We start from the raw sequence: 27,919 nt of genomic DNA on the forward strand, positions 1-27,919 counted from the left end.
TTGAGCTTCAAAATAACCTTTTACAATAAGCAAGAGAGGCTATACTATAATGATTTCATAGATAAAGAAACTGAAGATCAGAGAGATTTAATGATTGACCCAAGATCTTAACTAGATATCTTCTTAACATTCCTGTGGCATTCTTCTGTGACTAAACTGCCTTGTTTATTTGCTAAACTCCTACCTCCTTATATGCCTGTCAGAGGGTTTGCAGCAAATCACAAGTACAGAATCTTTGACTCGGGAGTATTTTCTCCACTTTCTAAAAATCACTAGATTTTAGCAACTGTTTTCTGCTTTTTATTTTCCTCCCATATTTGACCCCACCCCCCCATCCCCACTTATAGATAGATATACATGCACACACACTCCTCTTTCTGGTCTCTTGTATTAATAGCAAACTAAATTTCCTTCAGAAAATATTAGTGGTCATTGTGTCACAGAGAAATCTCCCTTCCATGCAAGTTAAAATATGTAGAAACGTTGTAGCTTTTCTTCCTTTATTCTAAAATAAATTATGAAAGGTTGTATATTCAGGCTTCAGGCAGAATTTTTCCTGTTTGGGGAGACATTTTCAACTTTCTATTTGAATTGGTAGCTATGTGTATGAGAGGAAAATGAATACTAATGGAAAAGCCCAGAGTGGATTTGGAAAATCATTACAACTGTTCTGCCATAGGTTTGGGCCTTTGACAAAACACCTATTCAAGGATGGAAAATCCACTGTTTCTCTTCTGCATTTCTTTTTCTGAATAGAGCTGGGTTGAATAACCAGCGCTGATAAAGGATTCAGAGCAATTGCCTTACTAAGTAATAGTGAGCCCATGTTCTAACCAGTGGGACAGACACTGGCCTTCAGTATATCTGACTAGGCTGCTAGATTTGAAGTGGAGAAGCTGGGGGAGGAGATGGGTATAAAAAAAAAAAAAGAAGAAGGGCCCCTGTAATTTTCACTCTTCCTACAACATCCTTCACCTAAGCACCAATTAAGATGCCCCTCTCTTAAATTCTGCATACCTGCAGATTTATTTATACCTCTAGACATTTTTTCTAGGTTTCTCCCTTGTGCTTACAATACACGCCTGCCTTCTTTCTGCATATTCAAACACTATTGACCCTCCTTGAAACCTCCTCAACTAGTAATAATCATTTACATCCCTGCTAGTGCTTATGATTTTCAAAGTGCTTTAACACAAGCTAACTCAGTGATCCTCACACAACCTTGGAAGTTTAGCCCAGCAAGTATTGTCTTATTGTTTTCATGGATGAGAAAAAGGAGATTGAAGTGGTTCCATTAGTAAACAAGGTCATGGAGCTCAAAAGGAAGCAGCCCTGGAGTTGATGCCTCCTACTGCTTTTCAACCTGCATGAGGTTTCCCTTTTCTGAATGCTTCTGAAAGCTCTTAGTCGGTCACATTCCAATGTAGCCTCTAGGTACTAACTGCCTGGTGGTTTGCTATGGGCATGTCACTCCCTGGTGACCTAGAAATAGATTGCTCCTCCACATGTTGCATGCAGCCTTCTTCTCACTTACCCAAAGATGGCATAATAGGAAGAAAGGAAACAATCGTGCTAACGGGGAAGAGTGAATTAGATGTTGTAGGCCCTTTTCTCTTTTCTGCTCCAGCAATTCTTGAAGAAGAAAACAGTCAGTTGAGATCTAGAGTGAAACGCTTCACTCACTCACTCATTCATTCATTCATTCAACATAGTCCAGGCCTACGATGCAATGTTCCTTGTCTTAGTCCCTGGAAATACGAGTTCAATGTGGCATAGTCTTGATCTCCAGGAATTTACAATTGAGTGTGGAAAATTCCATCTTTTCTTTGAAATGAAAACAAATGTAAGCATCAATGTACTAGACAAAAATATATTGTACATTTTTTCAACTACATTGCATCAGGAATAAGCACACGATTGAGGTGAATGTTGTATATGTTGCTCCTACAGGGCACTCCAAAATTGAGTATTCATGTTTAATGGTTACATTGCATTTACCTTGAACTGAACATTATCCATCAGGATTTACATTTGCAGTTGGGGGATTATGAATGTTAAACTTTTCTTTTTCTCCTTTTCTCTCTTAGACCCAATCTGAATGGAAAAGACAATATGAGTGTAATCAAATACTCCAGGAAGTGTGTCTTGGATAAAGACAAAAGAAAACCATGCATTCTACCTACCTTTTATGTGTTTCACAGATTATATGAAACAATTTTGAAAGGCTTGGTTCTTTGACCAATTCTTTGATAAATCCAGAAGTCAGACTTAGAAATTATACATTAGCTTTTTGCCCAGCCAACCATGGTACAGATGAAAATTCACCCTCCGTGAGTGTACTCAACAGACACTCAACATCCTTTGACCAGCCTATTGCCTTTTACAGTTTATGATCTTATGGTCACAATTCCTGTTCACATTCTTAGAGATTCATATTCTCTTCACTTACTAGATTTGAACTCTGTAATGTCTCTGGCTGATTTTTCAATAGATGAAGATTTATGAAACAGTCACTATGCAGAAAACATGTTGGGGAATTTGGGGACGAACCTCCAACAGGAAAGTAACAGTAAAAGAATAGCAATTGTACAAAGCTCGATAGAGATGGTTCTCCAAGGGAGTAATGTGAGTGGGGATGGGACACTAGTTCTGGAGCACTAGGGGTGAGAAAACAATTACCACTTGTAGGGAGCTACATCTCAGGAGATGCTACAGATGAACTGCATCCCCCCAAATGAATACAGTTTGTACAACAAAAATTGTACTGACAGAAATAGTAGGCTAGCAGAACATCCTAAGCAGGTAAGAACATTGACCATGATTTTCCATAACTATGTGTTGTTCAGAACAATATTGATACTGATTCTCTGTTCTATATATTTAGCATATCTGTCAGATCCTTTGTTTGGTCCTTAATGTATTTTTCCATATAACAGCCTTCTACATAATCTGATACTTACTTAAAAATAGTTGATGTCATTCACAAAATTATACTCTATATGCAAATTCCAGAGTTAAAATTGAGGCCCACATGTTTTACCATGACATAATACTATGTTGTTTTATTGGCAAATTCTTGTATTCCCTAAAAAGCTCATCACCTCATGGCGACATTTCAAAACTGCTTCTGTAACATTAGGATGATACTAGAGAGCTTGAAAACAGTGAGTGGTTATTCCCATGATATATGATCTTCCTGGACCTCTACCTCATAAACCCCTAACTTCCTTTCAAATCATATAGAAAGGCCCATTTTTCCTTCTTTGTATACAACATTCATTTTTTCTCTCTCTCTGGGCTATTATTTATTATTTAACTTGGTTACTGTATTATTTAAAGAAAAAAAGTAGTTTGCAATATTGCCTGTGTGGGAGATGCTATACAGGGTAAAGCAATATTGATTGCATTGTAGCTATTAACTACTGTTCTAAAAACAAGGAAGGAGTGTGAGACAGTGAAGCAGGGCAAGAGTTATCTTCACCCTCCTACAGCTAAAAAAGGGAAAAAAATTAGTAAACCACATTCCAAGTAATTCAAAAACTTTGGAGGGTATATAAAGAATGACCAAGATTTTGTAACTTGGCTCCCATCATATTTTTAATAATAACTACTAAGTCCTTCACACAAATATACTATCTGTAAGACTGTTTTTCCTAGAATTCCCTAAATAACTTGTTCTGGTTCTTGCTGATATTTTCCTTCCTGAAAAGTTCAGATATACAAATACTTACAAGTATTTCCATTCCTTTATTTTTCACCATTAATGCCTCTGGATCTCTCTGTCTGGTTGTAAATGTAGAAACTGGTGGATTCTTATTACCAGTGAGAGTTAAACAAGCAAATGGAATTATAAGTTTCACAAAGGGAAATCTTCCTAAGTGAATTTGTAGGAAGTCTTGGGACACAAAGAACCCAGTGGACAAAATGCAGTCAGTAAAGCAAGAAATGGAAGAGCACATTTTTTATCAAACTGAGAAAGAAAAGAAACAGATGTCAAAAGCTCAGTATGAAGTCAAAACATAGGGACAGTGGAATCCTGAATAGAGAACAGAGGTCAAGAGATTAAGTGGAAGGTTATTTCTGGAAAAAAAATCAAGAAGAGGTGTAATTTATCACTGACATTTAATTGGCCTCCATGGTGAGATGCATGGAGATACCACCAGTATTTAAGAGGCCATAGACAGGGCAGACAGAATTAATCAATCAGATTTCCAACTGGACTCATCCCTGTTAGGTGTTATGGCAATAGAAAAGATATCCTTTTTAAAAGGAAGTTAGAAGACCAATGTTGTACATACATCAATTAGAAAATATTGTTTCACAGTACAAAGTATTGGTTTCTATAGTCCTTTCAAAATACCTTGCTCATAATGATTGATCAGTAGATACTTGTTAAATCAACATGAAAGCTGTCTGTGTTTTCCAGATTCTATGTACTATAAAATTGGAGGAAAGGACGAATTTAATGAGAGGTTGACAATTAGGAAGGTCTAAAAGGAGGTGGAGTTTGAAACATGTGCTAGATAGTAAAAGAAAGAGACAATATGAAGGAAGACCGTATTGGAGAAAGAAATGTGTAAAATCATTTCTCCACTAATTAAATCACTCCTCATGTGCTGTACCAAAATTCCAGAGTCAAACTCTCAACTGTCTAATCTCATTTATTATTATTTCCTCCAGAAAATACCTGACTTCTCTCTAAGTAATTCCACACTAATATCTGTTTCTGGTGTTCATTAATGAATACCACATAAATCTCCTTTCTTACTTTTCCATGTGTGTATATCGTAAATACAAAGTCCTAACCTCTTGAAGTCATGTCAGCACTCAAGAATGACAGACCAACCGTTTTTGGGCTCTCACACTCTTTACCCTATGAATGAAGAGTATCATAGTCCTACATTCTACAGTGTCTAAATCTGAAGCAAAAACCCAACCCCACTGCACCAGTTTCTATTTAAATGCCATTAATTTAAAGACATGCACACATGATGGTCAAAATGAATATATTGATTTCTGTACAAATTAAGGTTTTGCTAATTTCCACTGATATGATTGAAACCATCAACCCAGTGATAACAACAAAAGAACTAATTACATTGATGATCATTTAATTTTACTTTTGATAATGCATATGTTTTTATTTAGACTAATACAATGTAAATTATAATCAGGTAGTTTTAAATACCCTCTCGTTTGAAACGCCTGCTCAATGAAGAGGAACCGCAGAAATGTGAATGTCTCCTGCTGCGGCGGGTTGTGGGAAGGCACCGACTTGAGTCTCACAGTGGTCGGTGGCCTGATCATTGCACAATCAGCTTGTGAAATGAGGGACTTGTATTTGTTTATACCTGCCTACACAGAAACACACTAATAGTACATTCTGTTGGTTTAAGAGAAAAAAAATATGTGAAGGCTATTGCATTCATTCAGTTCTACACTCATTCATTCATATATCCGTCCTTCCATTCATTCATTGGTGAGACCCTTGTGATACAAAACTGAAAAAATTCATGCAACCTATCACAGTGAGTCTCACATCCTAGGTGCATGATTAAGTACCTCTATGAGAAGACCAGGGAACATAATTTTATTAAGTATTAGGAACAAGCAATGTGCCAAGGGCTGAGGAGAAACAGGCAAACCAGGGAACTGGATGTGACTTTTGAGCTAAATCTTAACGATAAAGGACGTGGTGCAGATCATTAGAACAAAAGCAAAAGTATAGGGCTTGAATGTTTTTCCTATTGTACTGGGAGTGGGGGACACAAGAAAGTTCTATGTATCTAGAAAATAGAGCACATTTGGCATGATGATGGAGGAAGACATGAGGAAGTAAGCTGGATCAAGTAACTTAAATGTTGTGAAAGGCAACTTGAAACAGAACGTCTGCTATAAGCAGAAGAAAAGTAATTAAAACCAAAATGCCAACTAAGTGCCACATTTCATAAAGAAAATTATGATGGTATTGATAATGAGAAATTAGTGAGGGAGGACACTGGGGGAGGGAAGTGGAAATGTCCCATAACACAAAGGTCTGTGAGCCAAAATAGTGAGAACAGAATTGTACGGGAGGGGTGAGATGAGAGACATTGCACAAAGAAACACACACACACACACACACACACACACACACACACACACCTGTATTCTGCAACTTTCTGTGCTAGAAGTTACTATTGTTCTCTAACTACTGGACGTCTAAAATGAAACAACCAACATTATTTTACATAGTCCATTGGAATACTAGGGTTAGATGTGTGGCCACATTGGTTTTCTAAGTTGTCTTAGTACTTTACTTACCCTGTCCAGTGCAGACACAGATAATTAATTATAGATCTGCTCAGCAGAAGCCTCAAGAAGTTGGCATCATGGTGAAATATTGACCAAAAGCACCCTTTCCATAAGTAGAAGGACGAAAGGGGAATCCAGAAGGGTCAAGCCAAGCATTCCCAGGTTTTTCTCTTACATTCTCAATGCAGACACTGATTCCATCTCCCAGGGAGAAGAGTAAGTGATGGTTGTGGAGTATAGTCACTAGTGTGGAAATCACCTGTGAATCTTGTTAAAAATGCAGATATTGATGAATTAGGTCTTGGCAAGGGCCTTAGATTTGTATTTCTAACAAGCTATGGAGAAGTTTTTATGCTGCTGATCATTGGGGTAGTTAAGACCCCTATGGGGTCTATAGGGAGCCCAGGTTGGTTACTGTGGCAAAGCTTCCCAAAGTTAAAGTGGGGTCTGTGACTCTAACTACAACATCCTAGTTGAACAAGGTGCTCTAATTCTCTGATTTCCTACAAAATTCAGGACCAAAGAGCTTTTTTTTTTTGCACATTATAACTGGCTAGGCTCACAATAACCAGTAATTGCTGAAATTTTGATAAATGTGCCCCAATATAACTGTAAGAGGATAATTCAATTAAACACTCATAAAACATCCAGACTTAGAAATGTTGATTCCAACTCTTTCATGCTTTTCATATATTCTCCCTTCTGGCTCTAGAGGGTTTAAATATTTTTAAATTAGCTCATTCTGCCCCCAGAGGTCTTCATTTCTTCATTTGTTTTATTTAATCACATTAACTTATGAGCTGCCTGATATAATTTTGGAATATGTTTGGGGACAGAAATGCAATAATGGAATTAGCATTTTCTTCCCCAAAACTTGGGCTTCAGTGTGGACTCTGCTTATCTGTCATCCTTACTTTCTTCATCCCAGTGCTCTGCACATAATAAACCCTTAATATGTATTTCTTGATTGATGTATACATTTGAAATTTTTCATTACTTCTTTGGGTCTGAAATATTAGGTTTCCCAAATCTATCTCTTCTTTCTCCCAACAGAACTTTACTCAATTCTCTCTTATTCAAAGTGCTAGTAAGCATCTCAAGTTTATCCTTTCAGCTTGGAGGTGATAATTTTCTATTCTGGGGGAAATGGATGCGATGCCCCAACATTTGTGCACTTAATTAAAGCACAAGGAATGCTTAATTAGTGTAATAAATGCAATTAAAAATGTCTCTCATGGAGAAACTGCTGCTCAATTTTTAGAGCAACAGAGAGGTGATGGCCAGGTGGGTTAATTAATCAGTGTTAACTTTCATTTGATGAATACTTTGAGGTTCTGATACAATGAGATTATACAAATGCCGTATGCTGCTGTTACTATGTCGAACTAGAATACCATTTCGATCTTACTTCCTTAGGCCCCTCCATGTAGCAGGATTTTCCTTTTCAAAGTTGACTTTTGCTCTCTTTAGGTGTAATTCTCTTATTTCTATGTCCCAGTCATAACTTAAGCTCTATCACAATGGAAGAGAGTAGATGTCAACTTTCAAAAACTTGAAAGAGATTTGTTTACTCATTCAGCAAAGCACGGCTTCATTTCTTTTGAGAGAGAAAAATCTTTTGCTGTCACCGTCATTAAACTCTTTGAGTACCAACATCGTTCTGGGAGCAGAAAAGACTCATTTTCCATGTTATGCCATTGAGTCTCAAACTTCCATCAGTCAGTCATTTTTCAGCACCCACCATATACGTTTTATGAAAGAAGTTTTGGTTACTTTTTTTTTTTTTAAGATTTTATTTATTTATTTGACAAAGAGAGATCACAAGTAGGCAGAGAGGCAGGCACAGAGAGAGGAGGAAGCGGGCTCCCCGCTGAGCAGAGAGCCTGATGTGGGGCTTGATCCCAGGGTCCTGGGATCATGACCTGAGCTGAAGGTAGAGGCTTAACCCACTGAGCCACCCAGGCGACCTAAAGTTTTGGTTACTTCTGATGACTCTTACTAATAGACTTTGCAAAAATGATTAAACCCCTTTACCACACCTAGTGCAACATATTTCTTCTTGGATCAGATTTCTGGTTGAAAAAAGAATAAATTAGTACCTGAGATTTGAATGACTAAAGGAGTTAACCCTGGTTCCAAGGGCACAATCAGTGACTTCCTTTCTTGTGCATGCACACTGGTGATAGCCTCTTGGCACTGGGTAGCTGGAGAAAACAAAGGTCTGTGGCTGCCGTTGCTCTTTGTCAAGGATTAACACAAAAGTACTGACTGTGCTATAATAGGGAATCAGCTTGCCAAAACACTACACGAGGCTGAAGCTTCTAACTCACTGAAACTCTACTTAAGTTATTATATGCTTGGGTGGTTGCAAGAACAACAGATAGCTATGTAATTAATGCAAACCATGTCAGCCTCCCTCACTTCCTTCTTGTCTCTGTGCAGACCAGTAATGAGGCGCCTCCTGACACACAATCACAACGCACTGACAAACCATCGTGGTGTGTGAAAAAGACACAGAAAAATCCAAGAACCATGACAATTCTAGCAAACATAGTTCCTCTTCACCAGAGATTTCACATCATAGCTGTCCCTGAGGCAGAGACTCCTGGCTGGAGGAGTCATTATTTGCCAGACTACTGGTCAACTTCCAGGTCTGAAGGGCTCCGATGCCATCCTATGGAAAATAAAAGTTAATCCACAGGAATGGTTTTCTTCTTTCTTCTTACATTAGTATTGCTGAGAAAATATTGCAAACAAATAAAAGATAATGATGTTAACTTTTATTATTAATTAAAAAGGTGGGATTTCACCCGATATCCCATGATATACAATACTCACCACTGAGCCTTCCGGATCTGTCCATTAGCATCACTGTCAACTGACATAATTAATGCACTGTTTCCTTATAGAACTGTGCTAGTTGCTACAGGTAATACTTAAAAGCATCAAAAAAAAAATAGTCTTTGACCTTGTGCTTTATCTTAATGCAATTAGTGAAATGAAATTTGTATGTAAAAGATCCAGAATTATTAAATTCAATAAAACCTAAGTCTAAATGGAAAACAAAGACAAGATACATCATGAATGGCTTAGAAGAGAATGACCATTGGAGAGGGTGAACCAAGTGCAATTTCTCTAGGAACAGTAGACTCTGAAAGAAGTGAATTTAAGACAGGAAGATATGTGGGAGAATCAAGAGGACTCCATACTTACCAAATCATAGCCACTAAGAATGTCCTTATAGATAGTGATACAATAAGCAGTAATGCTCTGCACTGGGAATAAAATTGGTTATTAAAGGAGGAGAGACAACACAAATGAAAGTTAGAGTTAGAGACCTTGAAATATATGCTCTAGATTTTTAGAGAAGACTAACATGTGAAACAATAGTGAATGATTAAAAAGGAAAGATAGCAAGGTTAATTGCTAAGCCCCATAGTATAACTCTAGCCTGTATAAAAATTCACACTAAAGAAATATCAAATGAAAAGGACTATCCTGTAGGATAACCTGAAGGTACTAGGTCTTGATTTGCATTCTGACTGTTAGCTAATACTTGAACTTAACAGCTTATAGAGAACAAATACTAGATGGAAGTAAATCATAACATAAGCCACAAAGTCAGTATTAGATATTGCATGTTTACAGGGCAGTAAAGAACTTAGTTCAATTAAAGAAAAGTTACAGTAGGGAATAGTGATCTACTGAAGTTTATAAAATAACAGGTGAATAGTATATTTTATATAGATTAGTCAAGGACAGTGATTCCATGCCTTGAGTTTTAGACCCCAGAGAGGCTGTGGAAATAAAGCTGCCTGTTTACTTGGCTCCAAGTACATGTTGAAACATGTATCTACTAAATAATGGATATATTTGCAACATACATGTACTTTAAATATGCATACATTTGTGCATAATGCATAAGTGTGAGTAGTACAATGAAAATTAATTTAATAAATGAAATCTCTTATCTTATGCATTTTGTACTTTCTCAACTAACTATGTGTGGTTATTGTTTCATACTGGGAGGCAAACTACTTTCTCAAATGTTAGGCCAACTTAACACTGATTTTTGTTTTTATAAAATGCATATAAAATGCATACAAGGGGTGCTGGGATGACTCAGTCAGTTAAGCATCTGCCTTCCACTCAGGCCATGATCCCAGGGTCCTAGGATAGAGTCCCACATCTGGCTCTTTTCTCAGGGGAGTCTGCTTCTCCCTCTCCTGCGCTGCCAACCCCCCCCCCCCACCATGCTCGCTCTCTCTCTCTCAAATAAATAAAATCTTTAAAAAATGCATGTGAAATGGTTAACACATTTTCATTGTTTATTGTTCACTGAGTTATAGTAACCAAATATGACCCTGAAAACTGTTTTATTTTTTAATATTTTATTTATTTGTTTGAGAAAGAGAGAGAGAGAGAGCACGAGCAAGGAGAGGGGCAGAAGGAGGGAGAGAACTCCTGCTGAAAGCCCCACAGGGGGCTTGATCCCAGGATACTGGGATCATGACCTGAGCTGAAGACAGACTCTTAACTGAATGAGCCATCCAGGTGCCCCACCCTGAAAACTATTATACTTAATTGTTTTTTCTTTTCAAGTCTCACTGATTATTTCAGGATCCATTTAAAAAAAAAATATTTATTTATTTGACAGAAAGAGACACAGCGAGAGAGGGAACACGAGAGAGGGAACACAGGCAGAGGGAGAAGCAGGCTTCCTGCTGAGCAGGGAGCCTGATGTGGGGCTGGATCCCAGGACCTGGGGATCATGACCTAAGCCAAAGGCAGACACTTAAGGACTGAGCCACCCAGGCACCCCCAGGATCCATTTCTAATATATTAATTTGTACAATATGCATATTCCCAAATGACATGAGGGCCTTCCTACTCTATTTCTCCCTGTAGAATTAGACTGTCTTTTCTTTGTCAAATGGCATTCGTAGTACATGTTTGAAGACCAGAAAATAAAGATAAGTTTAGGATTTAGCTGAGACTGGCACATTTCGAAGCCAAACAAGCTTTTTTCATGTACCCCACACTTTGGCTTTTCATCACTTACAACATGTCATCTTGCTAAGCACAAATATTCCATCCTCCAAAAAGCACTAAATATTGAAAACAAGATTTGATGAGATAGGGTAAGTAAGATAGAAGTGATATGATGAAACAGCTCAAAATCATGAAGAAGTTGTATTATAAACAAATAAGAAAAACAGCACCCATTTTCCCAACCTCATCCATACCCCTAACACAGCTATCTACCCCTGTAACTTATTTCTGCAATAATAATACATTTATTCTTTTTCAGGAAATGGAGAGTCCTGCTGGATATGTGCTTGATAGCAGGGTACCAAGTCACTTAGAAGTTGAAGTAAATATTTTAAATTGAATTTGCACTTTGACTTGGGAGCTTTTCTTTCCAAGCTTCTTTGGCAGCAAAGGTTCACTCAGTAGGACTGAATTGCTCAAACCCTGGACATTCCATAGAAAGGCCTGCCTGTAAGACTGACCCTTGACCAGTACCTGGGAGGTAACTAACTTCTGAAGGAGTGGAATATTCTCCTTGATAATGAGATTGGCTTTGTATGCCTTAGGTGTCAGGCTGTGAAGACCAGTTAAATCATGTAAATTAATCCTGACAATGTGATGTCTGATAAATACTTGTTTCTCTTCCAGAAGCAAGGGGAACTGGAGTCTGAGATCAGTCATCTGGGAGACATATGTCCATAACGACTGAACCCCAATAGAGCCCCTGGACACTAAAGCATGGGTTAGCCTCCCTAAGCGGCAACATTTCACACATGTTGTCACACGTTTTTTCTGGGAAAACTAAATAGACTCCCTCTGGCTGTGGATATGTGGAAGTTTGTGTCTGGTTTCTCCTGGATTTTACCTAGCCATATGTGTAATAGATTTTTGAGTTATCTAAGTCCTTCTAGAGAGTTATCATGCTCGAGAATGGTCTTGGCCGCCTTCAATACTATATAGTCTTTGCTAATTCTCCATAGAGACTTCCTTAATTTGGCCCTCATTGTCTTTTTTTTTTTTTTTACCCGCTAGTCTTACTCTTATCATCAATACAAAACAATTTAAAAGATTGACAGAATGCTCTTTGGATTGTTTATTATTGTTTCATATATTATTAATTTATCAGTTAAATTAATTACTTATTTTAGCACAAAGCCTATGATTGCCTTTTTCTCTCCAAAACTTGCAATGTTTTCATAGTACTCAGCACTAACTAAGGCCTCAATCAATACTTTTACTTTAGTGACCAGTCAAGAAACCGATGGAACTAATAGTGAACTATAAATATCTATTTGTGATTGATCTAATTATGTTTGACCACATATTGGCAGTTGTCCAGAAACATTCTGGATTCCTATTATTGGACTGTCTAAGCATTGATGGAGCCTATTTTGGCCAACTTATATCTGTGCCTTGCACATAATAAGCACCAAATGTTTATGAAATAAATGTGTGTAAAGGAAATCTTTTGTTGGATTCTGTAAGAAGCATGGTTGAATTTCCTATGATGACCAAGGAAGGAGAGACTGAATGGAAATTCTGAGTTTGAATTAAATATTTTGGGTCGAAGGATTGTTTCATGAATCTCAAATAATCCTATAGATTATTTTGTTTCCCTTTCTGTGTGCTAATGTAATGCATAATTTAATGGATAGTTTATATGATATAATAAAATTTCTGTGCTATGCTGGCAGTAACTCTCAAGTAGTTTTGAGTATTAAGTAAAGGCTCTTTCTCATCATATTTTTTAAAAAAGAGTACATATTGCTCTGCACAGATTCTAAAATTCAACTCAATACACCAGTATGGAAAGGATGTAATAGAGGTAACACTAGGTATTACCAAGCTAATATAGCCAGGAAAGTGACAATGAAGTTGAAGAGAGTAAATTTTTTCTAACTAAAATAAAAAAAAAGGTATATATTTGGCTCATTGGCTCATTGTCTTAAATCAGACTCAGAAACCTGAGGTCAGTGCAGAGTGATCTCTTAGGGAATATGTTCCCAGGAGAAACAGATAAAGGAGTGAGGGATGCCAAGCAAAAAAAAAAAAAAAAAAAAAAAACAAAGGAAATTGGAGGGAGAGACAAACCATGAAAGACTGTGGACTCTGAGAAATGAACTCAGGGTCACTTCCTTGGGTGATGCAAGACTTTCTTCACTGACCTCTTCTTTTTAAGTCCCCCATCCTGATTTTATTCTAACATGAGCAGTATGACTTTTTTCCTACATGGTTACCACTGGGACCTGCCCTCAGAGGTCACTTCATTCTAGATGTCTCTAATTCTAGGTTTTGGAGGGTTTTGGAGGGGAAAAGGGTGGGGGGTTGGGTGAGCCTGGGTATTATGGAGGGCACGTATTGCATGGAGCACTGGGTGTGGTACATAAGCAATGAATGCTGGAACACTGAAATAAAATAAAATTAAATTAAAAAACAAACAAACAAACAAAGAAAAAAGCGAAGTAAGCCAAGTAAGAGTATGGTTTTAGTCAAAGTCCTGTAGAACATGATTCCTCCTGTCCACAGGGGGATTGGGTTGTGTAACAAACACCTCAGCGTTATTGCTTCTCCAGGTCAGGGGGCTGAGTTTTCAAGCCATCAAGTTAATCACTAAGGACTGCCTCAGGGATCTGAGGATCTTCCAGGCATTCTTCACTTTTGTGAGCATAAGAAAAGCTCCCTCTCTTTCTCAAGGACATAATTGTGGGAAGAGTCAGAGGTATAGGCTGTTAGAAACAAAATTTAAAAAACAAAACAAAACAAAAAACCTAAAAGGGATCCAAGAGGATCCAAATGGAGGAGCACTGACAATTTTCACTGCCAATTAATAAAAATATGTAGTTATTAAAAATAAATAAAATAAAATAAAAATATGTAGTTATCCTATAAAATAGAATCAGTGGATTACTTGTGCCTCAAAGAATGATACTTGCAAGAATGGTTGAACAAGAATTTGAAAATTGTTTGCCGTAAATACACCAGCCTTAAAACAAGTTGTCTCATTAGTTGTTAGGAGATACTGATCAGGGTGGGTATGGAGTGAACCTAATGGAAAAGAGGATATAGTACAATAAAAGAGGAGCATCTAGCCAGAAACAAGATGAAAAGATGTTTAAATCAGCTGTGACTTGGAAAGTCTTTGCCAGGAATATGTTTACTTACAATACAAATACAGAATAGGTTTGGAGTGTGACTCCTTTGGCTGAAGAAGAGATTTTGAGCCTACAATCACTGTTATCCAAATAAATAGAATTTAATTAAAAGCATATTTAAGTGCTAAATTTGAATAGTACATGAAGTATGTTAGGGAATATTTTGTTTTTGTTTTTAACTGTTTGTTTTGTGTGTTTTCCTGCTGGCAGTTTTCTCTTCTATGGACCTCTGTGAGAACTTGGGAACGAATTTTTCTGTGAAGATCTGAGGACAACCTGGGTTGTGGAAAATGAGAATTTCTATAAGTGGTAAATTGCAAGAAAGAATTTAAAAACTCTATTCATGTACATGTGGCCCTTTGATTTTGAATCTGCCACTTCCTCTTCTCCAGAGAAAGTGTGTAGTCCTCTACTTGTTAGGTCTGGGATGGTTTTGTAACTTGTTTAGACAAGTAAAATTCAGCAGAAGTAACGTTGTATAACTTCCAAGTTCAGGCCTTAAGAATCTTCTATCCCTTCTCTACTCCTTTTGAAATGTGGTATTGTCAGGTGAAGAAGCTTGGTCTAGATTGTGGAGGATGAAGCAAAACTGAGTCTCCTTAAGGCTGCCCCCTGCCCCCATAACTGAGCTGCCTGCCAGTAGACCGTGGCCACATAAATGATCCCAGAAAATCTCAGCAGAAGAAAATCCCAGCTGGACCCAGACTAAATGGCTAACCCACAGAATTATAATACAATAAAATGGCTGTTATTTAAATCATTTAGTTTCAGGGTGCTTTTTAAGGTAATAAATAAAAATTGATACACCGTGGCACACAACACATGCCAGGGCACACAGTGTGAGTCTTGGTGTCTGGGTTTGCACCAAGTCTGCTACAGACATTATGCTTTTATACCAGAGGCTCTTGTGAAGTTGCTTCAAAAACCTCTGAAAAGAATGCAATCAAAATCAGAGTATGTTTTGCTCTACCTGTCCCTCCCTTAATTACACAGACTGCCACACTCTTGCATATACCTTGAGCAATCAAACCCAGGAATTCCTCTGGAATATATCTTGGGTCAGGACTTGGTAAAAGTCTTTGTGAGAAGGAGTTGAGAGAACAAACCTAGAATTATATGTGTTTTTTCTATAAATAATAGCTATTTATCTATCTATCTATCATCTATCCATCCATCTATCTATCATCTATCTATCTATGCCATCCATCTTTCATCTACCTATCTGCAGTTGAAGAAAACTAATCCAGTTATTGGCTGATGCCTTTATTCATCACAAAGGGATCATCCACCCAATTACTATTATAAATACATGTAATGTGTCTTGATCAGACATAAGAAATTACCTATTATCTGTGGAGCTGATGGAAAAAAAATGGGGCACAACTGCACCTTCACTTTTCCAAAGTACCTGTGAATACCTTGTTCAGCAGCAGAATTCTGAAATCTGTAGAAAAGCTTATTGCCATTAATCTCAAAGCCCTCCTCATCAGTCATGTTATGATGTTCTTGGTAGCAAATGCTCTAATTAAGATTATAAACAGACTTCACAAACATTTTCTGATTGCCTTCTCATTAAAAAAAAAAATTTTTTAAGTTGTCCTCTTGGCTGACACGGTTTATATTTGTTCCTCTGTTATGATTTCCACACAGCAAAGTGAGAACTTCCAAATAGAAGGGAAGACTTAGGGAGAAAAATAGCAGGTGCAGACAAGTAATGTCAGTCTGTCTAAACTTTGTGGCTGTTCTACTCCTTGAAAGATGATGGAATGTATGTCTCTTTGACAAATCCCAAATAACTCGAGTCTTTCAGCGATGTGTTAGAGAGTAACTTAAGGAAAAGCACTGGACAGGTTAGGTGAATAAAATATATCCTCTAAATGTGTGGGAAAATAAAAATACCATGTCCTCATAAAGTCAGTGATCATAAGAAAACATATTTGCTTTACTGACTAGTTATTTTGTGTATTTAATGTACTTACTTTAAGGGTCTTCTTTCAACATGGGAAACAGACAAAAACTGACTTAGATGAATTCATGTTCATATTTATACATTCAGCTTTCTTTTTGCTCACTTTTCACTCCCAAACTCTTTTATTTTGTTTCACATCCATGTTGTCACTTTTTGTGCAGTGCTTCATACTGTTAATCTTCTCACTCCCAATATTTAATTGTCTTAAAGGAAAATTTATCTGCCCAGTATGGACATATGGCTAATCTCAACAAATGTACTATGTACGCTGGAAGACAGTGTGCTTACTGCAGCTGTTTAGATGTAGTGTTCCATAAACACCAATGAGGACAAGGTGTTTCATACTGTTTAAATCATTTTTGTACTTACTGCCTGTGTCTGATTTTTCTATTAATTGCTGAAATAAAGGTGTTCACATCATCTACTATAGTTGTTGAATTTTCTGTTTTTCTTTTAGTTCTGTCCCTTTATGCTTCATGTATTTTGAATGTTATTTAGTTCATAGGAATTTATGATTTTTATGTCTTTTGGATAAACTGACCCTTCGTCATTATGCTGTATCCCTTTTACCTCTGATAATATTCTTTGTCTTGAAGTTTGTTTTGTCTCATATTAATACAGCCACTCCAACCTTCTCAGGCTCACAGCTGCATAGCATGTGCAGTGCAATTACTGGTATGGTTGAATTTTGGTCTATATACTGTTATTATTAGTTTCCCTATTTTTTCTGTATTTTGTTGTTGTTCATTTGCAGCCCTTTTTCTACCTTCTCATGAGATAAGTAAATATTTTTCAGAATTATATCTAATTTTTCTATCTTTTTAGATATAACTGTTCGCATTCTTTCTAATAGTTGCTGTAGATATTACAGTATGCATCTTTAACTCTTACATTCTGATTTGCTTGATTACTATACCACCTAAACAGAAATATTGAAACATTTAACTTGTTTATTTCTCCTCTCCTTTAGCTATAGTTTTCATTTGTATTGTATCTATCTTCATTATAAATGTCACAAGAAAGTTTTATATATATACAATACAATGATAATATGTTATATAATAGTGTGTGTGTGTGTGTGTGTGTGTGTGTGTGTGTATGCATAAAACACTTCTAGTAGTTAGAATTTAAAATAAAGAAAAAAGTTGTTTTAGAAATATATTTACTCATTTAACTATGCTTTCATTCTCCTGGAGATTTTTTTCTTTCCTCTATTATTTCTCTTAGCCTAAAGATTTTTTGTTCACATTTCTTACAGTGAAGATATACTTGTAATGAATCCTCTAAGTTTTATCTAAAAGTGTCTTATTTCTTAAATAATGTTTTCACTAGATATAAAATTCTGGATTGGCAAATTTTTTACTATGTTTTTCTTCTATCAGCACCTTAACTGCAATGTCTCATTCTACTCTGGTGCCCATTCTTTCCAATGGAAAATTCACAGCGATTTCAGTTGATGTTTAACTGTACATAATATGATGTTTTTCTCTGGATATTTTTAGGATACTCTTCTCTATTTCTATCAGTTTTACTATGATATATATAAGTGTGGTTTTCTTTATATATATTTTTCTTGAGTTTATCTAATTTTTGTGCATATGAAAATTTCTGCTCTCTCCCCAAATGGTGCTGTTTGTGTTCATTATTTATTTGACTCTTTTTTCCCCCTATTCTTCCTCCCCTTATTTCAGGAATACATGTGTTGAACTTTAAATATTTCTCCACAGTGCCTTGAACTCTTGAAAAATTGTTTTCTATATTTTTATTCACTCCTTAAGATTGTATAATTTCTACTAGGCTGCCTTCTAGTTTACTGTTCTTTGTTCTGTCATGTCTATTCCTCAATCTAGTCAATTTTAACTTTCATTTTGTTTCTAAAATTTTCACTATTTTAATATACATTTAATCATTTAATATTATATATTACTAATATATTTATATATCAATATTTAATATATATTTGTCACTTCTCTTTTGTGGTTTCCTCTTTTTTAATTTATTAGAAACATATCTTCTTATATGTCAGGGAATAAAATTATAATAGCCTCTATTAAACCTTGGTTTGATAATTCTGACATCTGTGTCAACTAGGGTTGGCTTTTGTTGATTATCCTTTCACTTGAAATGAACCACACTTTCTTATTTCTTTGTATTCATATGTTAAGTAATTCAGTATTGGATCCCGGATGTTATTAAATGTTATTGTGTTGAGAAGGTGGATTCTATTACATTCCTCCAGTGGATGTGTATGTTTTCATTTTTTGTTTCAGAAGACAATTAACTTGGTTAGTCTCAAACTGCAAACTCTGTCTTGTTTACAGGGGAGTGTTGCTCAAATTGCAGTTCTGTTACTTTACGGCCTCTGTGGAGAACTGATTTTATTCTGCTCCCACATGTCTGGTTCAAGATTCAGCTAGAGATTGGACTAGGGTTCATACACACACTTTTGAGCTATGCTTCTCTAATTCCTTCATCCTAGGATTTCTCTTTATTTTCTGCTGTTGCTCTGGGTTTTATCCTCTGCTTTGTGCCAATGCCAAGTTATCAGGATTTTAAAAGGAATATCAGTTATCTTATGCCTTTGTGCAAAAGCATTTTTCCCTAATTCTGCAGCCATATTAACAAGAAATACCTGGTGCTGGTCCCTTCTTCTAAATTTTAAATCCCTACCAAAAACTGTTAAATTGCAGGGATTGTGTGTGTGTGTGTGTGTCTCTGTGTATGCACACACGTATATGTGTACATCCAGACTTTACAGTTGCTACCTACATGACCTTTAGTCTAGTAGGGATTCATTCCACTATACTGAAAGAGAAACTTCGTTTATCATGTTGGCAGAAAAATGATCAAAACTTTACAGTGAGTTTCTCAAAAAAAAACAGAAAACCAAGTGAATTTCAAATAAATTGTGTGAGTTTATATAGTCATTTAATTTTTAAGCAAATATTTGTTAAGCATACTTACTTGCAAGGCAGTGTAATAGCAGAAAGAAAAAGAAATATCATTCCTTACCTCAGAAATATGACATTTAAATCACATTCAACAAAGATACTTTAACTTTAAAAGTATTTTAAATCCAATGCTTTCATTGAGCATAGTAACATTTATATGCACAATATAGTAATGTCTTCATTGCCAGAAATAGTCCCTCTTTGCTAATCTTTAAAGTAATTTTAGAAGAAAATATTTTAAGGCAGTAAAATCAAGTATATTTCAATATCTGCAATGATATGCACCTTCCATTAACTTTTTACTGCAACTAACTTCAGCAGACAAAATTTAGTGAATAAACTATATTCTTTCTTCCTTTTCTTTTATGCCTGCCAGTCCCCCTCTGCCTCTTTCTATTACTTTCTGAAACAAATATTTGAAGTTATGTGTGTGGCACATTCCAAAGCAATGGAGATGAAAAATAAATAGATCAGGTAAGGTATCAGCTAATTGAACTTATATTTTATCAGAGGGAAAAAATTTGGAAAAACATCGGATATATTAATGAGTGTAATGTAGAAAACAAACAACATGATTTAGTAGAAAGTACTGAGATAACTTTCTGACACAGGGTGTTGAAATGGAAGCTGAATTATAATATTCAGTTATTATATTAAAGATTTTAAGAGCTAGTAGTGGTCAAAATTGAAAGGTCATCTAAAACAGATGGCATAGCCAATGCAGTGGCCCTAGGAAAGAACAAGCATGGGGTAATCTAAGAACTGACTACAGGCCAGCATGGCTCTGATTGGAACGGAGCCAATACAGAGGAAATAAGGCATAAGATGATATGGAAAAGATAGGCATCACCTTATCATATTGACCTGTGTGTTCCAAAATACGAGTTTATATTTTACTCTAATTGCAGATAAATGGTATTGGAAGATTTTAAGCAGAGAAAAAACATTCTCTGATTTACAATTCCAAAATGATCTTGGCTTTTGTTTGTGGCATAATTTACAAAAGGGAGCAAAAGCTGACAAACAAAGGCTAATCAAAATAGTTCAAGAGATGGTAATGATTTGAACAAAGATTGTCATATAGAAAATAGACAAAAAATGTGGAGATATTAAGTTTTAATTTAGAGGAAAAAAATCAGTTGGTCTTGGTAATGGTAAATTGGACATTATGGGAGATGAAAGAAAGGTTGGAATAAAGAAAGACAATTATACTTTGGCTAAAGCTACATAAGACATTTCAATAAAAAAAAAAACAGTTATATGAATTACAACAGTTCTTTTTTAACTGTGTTTGAATTTGAGGTAGACACCTAAGTTCAGATGCCAAGTACATAAAGGAACAATTTTTGTAATTTAGTAATTTAAAGTTTTATAATTTAGAGGACGAGTCAGATCTAGATATAGGGATATGGGTGTTAAAAGTATATAGAGGGCATTTAAAGCCTTATAGTTAGATGATATTTCTAAAAAAAATAAATGTACATATTAAATGGAAGGATGTCAAGACTAAGTTCTAGGGAATTCCAACATTTAGTGGTCCATTGCAAGAGGAATATCCAGGAAAATAAATTCTAAAAATTAGTCATTAAGAAATAAGGAAAACCATGACAATGTATTGTCACTGATTGGAGAGAAAAAAATTTTGTTAAGAAGAGAGGGGTTAAATATTTTATTTTTTTAAAAGATCTATTTATTTGTTTTTTGGGGGGGGCATGTGAGTTGGGGGGAGGGGCAGAGAGAGAGAGAATCTCAAGCAGACTTGGTGCCGAGAGCAGAGCCTGATGTGGGGCTCAAGTTCAGGACCCTGAAATTTTAACCTGAGCTGAAGTCAAGAGTCCAACGCCTAACCAACTGTGCTGCCCCAACGCCCCAGAGAGTGGTTAACTATTTTAAATGAGACATTAATTAAAGTAAGTAAAGACAAATAGGCATTGATATAGGCAATAGGTTAGTTGTCAGAGACCTTAAGAGCAGTTTCAGTGTTATGAAGGGGCATCAGATTTTTATAGTAGGTTGAGTAAAGAAGTTATTAAGAGAGAGGAGGAGAAAAAGAAGATAGATTTTAGATAAATCTTTTAAGAATTTAGCAGAGAAATGTGGAAATGACTGAAAGGGATGTATGTGAGTTTTTCATTTTTCATTTTGTCATTCTATTTCACTATCTTTCTCTTTCTGTCTGTCTTTTTTCTTTCCTCCATTACTGACAGAAAAGAGAAGATACTAGAATATGTTTGTAGCTCGTGCAATAATATAGTCATTAGAGATAAAGAATTGGAATTAAGTGATGACAGTGGTGGTACTAAAGTAGGAAGAATTATTAAGGAGAAAAATCCTTTGACAATAGAGGACATGGAATCTGGGATATAAAGTAGAGATATGGAGTTTTAAAGGAACATGGAATTCATCCACTAGTGTATTTCTGCAATGTTTGTTTTTCTTATAGGTTATAGAATATGATTAAGTGATGCTATTTTGGATGTGGTGTTGTGTTGTTCGGATTTTCCCCTTCAGGAATGAAGTATCACTTTCACAGATGCTGGGGGAATCAAGGATTGGCAGTTTTAAGCTGAGATTCACTCCATGGATGGCCCTTTTCTGAAGAGACCAGTTCACACAAGGCCTTGTCCCTTTTCTGTTGGTAGCATGTATCCAATGACTGGTCAAAGTCTACCTCATTTGCCTGAAAATCTGAGCAACTCTATAGAGCAATCTCATCTTTCAGAGTTCTCCACAGTTTCCGCTAAAGCCTTTTCTAATAATGAACAGGCCAGCTTTTGTCAAATACTGTTCCTTCACTTACCCGTGAGAATTGGATCCTGATAATGCTCTCCAATATACTTTTATATGCAAATCTCCAACTAAGAGTCTGTTTCCTCGAAAACCAATCTATGATAGTTGGTAACAGGAGTAACTTATAAAGAAGGCCCTTGTGAAAATGAGATTTTGGAGCTCAGGTAATCTGGCAATGAGAACTCAACCACTTAGAGTAGTCATAGGAGTTCTGGTGGTCTCTGGAGCATTGGTGGCTTCTGGCATGGTAGTAATACAGCAATTGTTAAAACTTTCATAGATGTCAAACCAAGGTTGTATATCAATAGGAAGGAAGGAATTTGCTGTGTTTGGAAATTATGGGGAAATGATAATTATAAGAGCTACAGAATTTAATGGCGACACTGAGAAATATTTATGTCTTGGAGAAAGATGAAGAAAGGCTAAGGGTGATTCATCACCAAAGGCTAAGCATAAATCCCAGACAGCATCCTTGTCATAACAGCTGAAAAGACTGAGAATGAGGCCCAAGACTTAATTATAAGCATGGCAGAATTGAATTCTCAATCTAATGGGAGTTATGGGCCTGTGAGAAAAGAATGGGGATGTCTGAGTTGAGGTACACAAACCTGAATCCCCAAATTCCTTTGAATATTCTGGATTTTAGAAGTGGTCTGCTCCTCTGTGTTAAAGGTTGACACTCCTCTCCTGCCTGACGATGATGCAGAATTTTCTGTCATGAAAGACAAGTTCTAACAACCTATTTAGAGAACATTTGGGACTTCTAGGAGAAGAAAGAGATCTTACCTTGAAGAAGCTGAAAAACCTAACCTCCATAGGTAGGCAAGAGTTAGTAAAGTATGTGTGGGACAGATCCCGAGGGTGATAATTCTGGAGGGATAGAGCCTAAAGTTGGATAATTGAGACCTTATTGAATAGGAGCATGCTTCCATAATTTAAGGTTTAACATCTTAGAAAGGATCCTGGGATACCATGCTAACATATTGCTAGGATTGTCTTTGGAAATTTGGAAAAAGAAATGCCCAAAATATAGGATGTAGGAATGACAAAACTAGTATAGCAGATGGGTGAAGAAGGGATCAGTAGGCTCAGAGATTCGATATTCTGCATAAAGGTAGAAAGACTAAGATGTTCATGTTCTGCAGGAGAACACAGGGAGAAATCCTGGTGAGGAGTATGCTGGTGAAAGTGATCCAGCACCACTGAGAGTCTCAGATCATAGATGATGGTAGGAGATGCTAATATACAGGAAGCTTGCTAAAAATGAGGTTGGCAGGATCCCCATATAGTAAATGTCAAGCTTCAGTGTTCAACAGTAAGAAGACAAGTGGGTGCAATTATTATACTAAGCAACAAAACCATAGTGACAGCCAGAAAATCTATACCTGTAGAGAACTACAGAGATGTTTCATAGAGTAAGATATCCCTATGGGCAAGATAGACTGCCAACAAAAATATTGCTTAATGCATACAAAAAGAGAAAATCAAGTATGGATCACCAGAAAGGTAAGGGCTGCTGCCTCAATAAAAAAATCAGGATTCCCTTGCCCAAATTCCAGACTTTATCCACTTTGTTTCTTCTGTAATCAAGTAACTGAAAGAGAACCTGGATCTCTAGGGAAAACAACCCCATAACACCATGGGAAATATATATGGTAATGATGCCTTGTGTCTTTCTCCAAAAAGATTGGACCAGATGAACGAGAAGCAGTGAGTATACGAAAGTCCTTTTGGGAGACAACTCTCCATGGTCTCTAGAATTTCTGCTTGTTTCCAAGCAAAGGCACTGAGTGCAATTGTACCAGACTATCTTTTCAAGAATCTTTGTTTACCAATGAGACTGGCAAAATATAGTGTCTCTCACCCTCAAAATATAGGATAGGTTTGTTACTGTTCATAGTAATATTAGACAGTCCCCTTCTGGACATAAGTAAGGCAGGCTTACTACTCAATCTCAAAGATTTCAGTTCACTAACTTAGGTACCTCAGCTGTGATGCAAACCTACTGTGTTTGCAGAGTTTACCTGGGCCCCTTCATGTCACCCTAATGGGTTTTTGTTGCAAGGAAAACTGAGACAAACACCAAATTCATGCTATGTGGTGAGTAACATGATTCTTCACCTCTGATCCAAGAGTTTTGCATCTTTAACCAGCATCTATAAAGCTGTCACAATTTAGCTTGAAAATAGGATAAAGTCTTAACATTAGGATAATATCTTAAACATTCTTTACTGTTCTTAACTGTAGGCCTTCCTAGGATTCAGACTTGTCACATCGATAAAGTCCCTGGGGTCCAATATTCTAGGGCATGAGACATCATTACATTCCTCACTGCCCCCATACTAACAAGGAGACATAATATCTGGTAAGTCTTTTTGAGTTCTAGGAACATTTTCCACACTTGGGAATATTTCTTTGACATATATATCAGATGACACTAAAGGATGTCAGTTTTGGTGCATTCCAGAATTGGAAAGGATTCTGCAACCTATGGTATGAACAGTATTTCTGGTGGAAACAGATGCTGTTTGGTGTATATGGAAAGCTCTAGCAGAAGAATCACAATGTAGCTCACTAGGTTTCTGGAGAAAGACCGTATCAGCTGTACCAGACAAATTTATGCCCTTCAGAAAGCTGGTTTGATATGAAACAGGAGATCAACAACTTGACCATGTGTTATGAAGTGGACTTGGGACCAGGAGTGCCTATTAAGAGCTTGATTCTATATACCACCAACTAGTGAGATGGAGCATTATCAATAGCGATCTAATTTAAGAGAAGAGTAGTGCATCTAGGATAAATCATAGGGAAGTGTGGAGGTCACAAGCAAACTGCTTCAGTAGGTGTCCCAGATACCTGTGTCATCCAATATGGTTTCACCATAGCCTCTTCCCTGGCACACACCAATGATGGCATGAAGATGACCCCATATGACCAGCTAACATGGGAAGAGAAAAGCTATTTATTTCATAGGTTGATTGGCTCAGCATATGAGCACAAATCTTAAGTAGATTGTAACTGTCATACGTGTTTCCTCATGGGCTGCCAGAAGAACAATGATGAGTGGAATTGCCCCACTAGTCAGAGGTTAGTGTGGTGCACCTGACAACTCACCATGTATAGAAAGATGGGTAGTAGCAAATGACTTGACTGGTTGTAGCCAGAGAACTGAAAGGAGAAAGATTAGAAGAGCAAGGAAAAGACAGTCTCGGGAAGAGGCATGAGGAAAAATCTATGTATGTGGTCCCAAGTTGTGAGTATCTTCGTGATACATATTAATACCAGTCACAGAGTATACATCTCAGAAGAGCCACTTCAAAATCAAGAGTAATCGACTGATGTCACCTACTTTTGGTCATTGGCCATCCTGATGCATCTAGACATTAAGGGAGAAATCAGAACTATGCAAAACTAATGAGGAATTATCAGTTTCTTCAGGATTTATCAATTTATTCTCTACCAATGTCTTAATGTCATCACTTTGATGAGGTCAACATTCACTTTGATAAACAAATCTAGCTGTGCAGTGATACCCCGTCCCCTCAGCAGCCCTCATTCCACTCTGATCCTTCTGACAATCATGATGGAAAAGTTACAAAGATTAAGGAATTAGATATAATACTTATAACTAGGCTTCCCAGCTTTCTTACTGGATTCACTCTTTATGTCCTTGAAACCATTTCCACACTCTTGTTTGGGACAAAAGAGTCCACTGAACTCTCATTTTTTGTTCCCCAGAAGATAAGATTAAAAAGTTAATTATAGCAGAGGAAATATATATAGAACTAAAGAACACAGGGGCCAAATAATGATTATGAAACAGGTTGCATCCTGTATTAGCTTTGAACATAGATGAATTACCCAGCCTTCTTGAATCTTAGTTTACTCATTTTTAAAATGAGTAAAATTACCTCACTTAAACCATTTTAAAAATGAGGTAATTCAGAGGAAGCACTGATATAGGGCTTTATATATGGAAACCATTTATTAGGTATAACCTGATAATATTATTAATAAACTCTATGTTAAAATAAGAATAGTGGTTGTTAAAATAGGATGTAAGATTAAATGAAGATGAAATGATATAAACATTATTTCACATTTGGATGTACTAAAATATTGTTAGATCTTAACCATTCTCTGGTGATATTCTTAATAAATGAATGAACCACACTTTGGTTTAGCTCAATATTTACTTGCATATCTTCCTTATTCTTTCACCACACACATATACACACACAAAAAAAATTTAATTCAACATTTTAACTGTATATAAAGTATTAAACTATCAAACATATTAATTTAATCTCAGACTGTGGGATTTTATAATAATTCAAGCAATGGTATATTGGAATATACATCTTTGCACTGGAACAAAACAGTTTACTGAGAAAATGGATAATATAAGTAGTACCAAAAAGGAAAGTTTAAGGTGCTTAAGAGAACAAACCCTTACAGTTCTTTAATTATTCATATCATGAGGAATAATATTGACAGTTTACAATGTGTTGGCACTATGCTATCCTATAAATTTTTTAAACTTAATTTTTATTTTATCAATGTTACACATGCTTCTACTTTTTATTTTAAAAATCCCAATAAACATTCCCCAAAGTTTTATAAAATATGTCATTTAAAAAAGCAGTTTTCTGACCCCTCCTTCCTCCTCGTATTTTCTGTTACCCAAAGGAAGTGACTTTTGCGTCTTTTAATAGACCTGTTACAATTTTCTTTATATCTCTAAATAATATGCTTATATAGTTACTTTGTAATTCTTTAGAAAGATGAGACATTAACACGGTCTTTCTCACCTCATTTTGCCCTCTAATATATGTACTTTTCTTATATCTCCATCATCCAAAAATGACTATGTGATAATTTGGATTAAATCTATATTTAATAATTAACCTATCAAATCACTTCTTGTTTTCCCTTAAGTCAATAATTTCCCAGTTTCTTTTTTTAAATTATGGTTTTCTATTAATTTTCACTAATTTATTCCATGTTTTCCTTCTGTTGAAATTGTATTCCAGTATATGAGGATCCCTTAGGTATTCCCTCTGTGTCCCCTTCTCAAAATAATGTTTGTGGGCATCTCCTGACTTGCTTCAATCTCAGTTGATCAACCTCTAGAATTGCTATCCAGCTGTCTTTTGGAATTCCCCTTTTGCCATTGCATAGGGGATTTCTTGGCATCTTTCCTGGGTCAGAAACTGTGTTTCCCTTATGCTGCATCTCCATTTTTGGTGCATTTTCCTGTTTTTGGAAAAGAGTGTCATGCTGTCAATAAGGCCGTGCACTTAGGGGGGAAGGTTTTGTGTCTCACATGCCTAAAATGTCTTTATTCTACCTTCACTCTTAGTTGATAGTGACTAGGTATAGTATTTAGGTTGGACATAATCTTATCTTGGAATTTTGAAAGCATTTTTCCATTTTTCTTGTTTCAGTTTCTTTTCTTTTCTTTTTTTTTTACTTTTAATTTTTTATTTTTTTATAAACATATATTTTTATCCCCAGGGGTACAGGTCTGTGAATCACCAGGTTTACACACTTCACAGCACTCACCAAAGCACATACCCTCCCCAATGTCCATATTCCCACCCCCTTCTCACAAACCCCCTCCCCCCAGCAACCCTCAGTTTGTTTTGTGAGATTAAGAGTCACTTATAGTTTGTCTCCCTCCCAATCCCATCTTGTTTCATTTATTCTTCTCCTACCCACTTAAGCCCCCA

Source organism: Mustela nigripes, chromosome 8, assembly GCF_022355385.1.
Source record: "Mustela nigripes isolate SB6536 chromosome 8, MUSNIG.SB6536, whole genome shotgun sequence".
NCBI lineage: Eukaryota > Metazoa > Chordata > Mammalia > Carnivora > Mustelidae > Mustela > Mustela nigripes.